Source organism: Dryas octopetala, chromosome 1 (genome assembly GCF_963921425.1).
Source record: "Dryas octopetala chromosome 1, drDryOcto1.1, whole genome shotgun sequence".
Taxonomy (NCBI): Eukaryota; Viridiplantae; Streptophyta; class Magnoliopsida; order Rosales; family Rosaceae; genus Dryas; species Dryas octopetala.
Genome location: NC_141366.1, coordinates 28,909,959 through 28,912,880, shown reverse-complemented (window position 1 = coordinate 28,912,880; position 2,922 = coordinate 28,909,959). Strand labels below are relative to the sequence as shown.

Here is a 2,922-nt window from a genome sequence, read left to right as displayed (position 1 = left end):
TACATTTGCATATCATGTTCATGCATTGATGAAACCACTGAGCTTGGTGCGGATTGGTGCCATGGGTTGATGAGCTTGGAGTGAAGCTGCCTTCTTCATGAATGACCATCTGTCTTGCGTATGGAAGTTGCACAAAATGGGTAAGATAGCTGTGAGACCCGGAAATTTTCAAATTTATTTTGTGATTTTTCCGTATTTTCAAAAAGGTTTTATAGAATTTATTTGTTAGAAAATCTAATTTTTTTTCACCTTGAGCTTTAAATTGTTTGACCAATTTTGACTAGGGTTTTGACCCAAGTTAGAACTTTAAAAGGTAGTACTTTTACTCACGAACCCAACGGTGCAAGTCTCGTATTATTCCGAGTCCGGGAGATTATTTTATGAATTTCCTAAATTTTCTTAGTTTGTGGAGCTTGAAATTTTCGAAATTTTTCTAAAGGGCAAATTGGTAATTTGACCTCATAGTTAATTAGTACTAGTCGATACGAGTCCGTAGTATTTTTCGGGGTATTTTTCTGAGTCCCGAGCTATTTTTTAATTAATTTTTGAAGTTGGGGAATATAGGAAAAAGAAAATAAAATAGGAAATCACCAGATCGCGCCACGTGGCACGATCTGGAGCGTCCATCGTTGCATGGCAGCAAGATCTGATGGCTGCATGTGCAGCCAAGTGTTAGTGCACATGCCACGTGTCACTTCCTCATTGGCCCATTTTGTGACGGTTGACTTGAGTCAACCCAGTCAACTCAGATGAGTCAACCGAGTTGACTCACTCACTCTCCCTATAAATAGTGCCGCACATCCCAGCTGATCCCTCACCAATTCAGCCGCACGCTTCCCAAGAGAGAGCTTCTCTCTCCTCTCTCCTCCTTTCTCTCTCTTCTTCAATCTTGTTTTGAGTTTATCTTGAGTTCTGAAGCTCCGATCGACGATCCGATTTCGCCTACGCGATCGTGGCGACGAGCTCTTCAATTCTAGTAGTGTGAAGGCTATGTTTTGGTGAAGTTTTAAAAAAATCATTTCTGAGCTCCATAGGTAATTTCTTGATCCCTGTCGAATTTCTGCCAAAATTTCGTTAAATTAATCTCTTGTTAATTAGGCTATTTTAATCTTATTACTTAGCAAGTCTAGTAGTACCGAGACTCTGCCCGTGGGAAGTCTTCAACAGGTATACCCTCAACCCAGCTTATTTAACCTACTGTTATTTAAGTTGTGGTTATAGACGAAACGCCGTTTAACTGTTGTTATCAAATGAACTTAATAAATATTGAGGCCATATCAGTGGTAACCAAATAACGTGATGACTAAGGTCAGTCCATGAGCATACAGGCGTTGGGTACTGAGCCAGAGCTCCCTCAGTTTCCCCATGCACTGACCTGGTCACGTTGTAGGTTCATATCTGATCAACCTCCTCGACAATAAATTAAAATAGATATAGAAACCACACGGTCTGACATGACTGTTTGCCTCGGGGTGCAAGGTCATATCGGATTAAGAATTTAGAGAAGCCTAGCAGTTACGCTAGTACCAAACCTCTGAATTATACCTGGTCTTAACAGACAAGGTCATCGATTTACGTGAAGACCGTTTTTAACACCAGTTGTTGTCAAACTAGGAACTCCAGTTACCTAAAGGAGATCGTTGCGACGTGGCAAATTGTGATTTGTACTCGAAAACAAGCAAACGCTTTGGACCCTAGGTAGGGGGACAACACACTCTGACTAGTGGATTTCCTGCATGTACTATATAATGAATACTGTGTGATAAAGATGCATGTTTTTGATTGGCATATCTGCTTGGTTTTATGATGATGAGAATGATGACTGTTATGCATATTCTCGTGAGATTGTTATTGTGTTTGACTTGAGAGTGAAAGGTCCCTTACGGTAGACCCTGGGTTTCGATCCCCAAAACCTCATGAGGGGTTGTACGGACGGACTGGTCGATTGTCCTTCTTGGGAGGCCAGTCTAGGCGGTATAACCATGAAATGGCCACTTTCGCTACCCTGTCCCAGTCAAATGACTGCAGGACTTTGTTATGCTTTTGTGAGAGGGTAGTTAGCCCTAACGGCTGGTCAACAGGTATGATTTCGAACTTGGGCCCGGAAAACAGTATTTTGAAAAATTGTATGAGCATGCTACTCGTTTTACAAAGCTTGACAACTGGTTTGTGTTGTGCATTTGATTTTAAATTATCTCAAACTATTTTTCAAACCTAGTAGGGAGTTCCCTGAGGGGGAGCAATGAACGTATGTGATGCTCACCCCTACATTGTTGTTTTTCTCCCTCTCAGGTGCTGCGCGTGTGGACTTTGACGGCCTCGATTGAGGGGTGGTGGTGCGGTCTCGAGCTTGTCAACTCCTGTGTTCCTGTTTAGTCAGTATATTTCCTTGGGCAGGTCCTTGGTGTCCTTTTACTATCTTTATATACCCTTGGTCATATCTTGTATATACACTGAGTCCTTGGGTTGTCTACTTTTGAATTATCGAGTCTATATAAACAGTTTCTTTGAAGTTACTCTAAACAATAGTAGCTCCGAGGGTTGGTTTAATTATGAATTAACTATTTCTGAATAAATTTTCCGCTGCAAACTCAAGCACTCTGATCCAACCCATTTTTACTAAACCAAAAGGCTTAACCTATTTTGTGGATATTTGGGATTATAACACCGGGGGATTGGTTGTTGTAGTCTCTGGTATTCGCAAGATAGGTGCCTCTGTTACGTACCTGGGTTTCGGGGCGTGACAGTTAAAATGGTATCAGAGCAGTTTTCCTGAAAATGTTTTCAAAATAGAGTCTTCTGAGATTCTTTCTTCTTCCAAGAGTCTTGTTCGAAATTCTCTTGTTTATCATCCTTTTCTTCTACTCTTGAAAGTCATTGTTAAAGTCTGCCCATTTTTCTTTCAGTCTGTCAGTTTTGTTG

General features: G+C 41.1%; 1 long non-coding RNA gene across 1 annotated transcript; it reads left to right on the top strand.

The window, feature by feature from the left end:
- Nucleotides 1-898: 898 nt before the first annotated feature.
- On the top strand, nt 899-2,718 carry LOC147299565 (uncharacterized). Its single transcript, XR_015120030.1, has 4 exons — nt 899-1,034; nt 1,122-1,167; nt 1,615-1,698; nt 2,293-2,718. It is a non-coding gene; the product is annotated as an uncharacterized LOC147299565 (long non-coding RNA).
- The last annotated feature ends 204 nt before the right edge of the window (nt 2,719-2,922 follow it).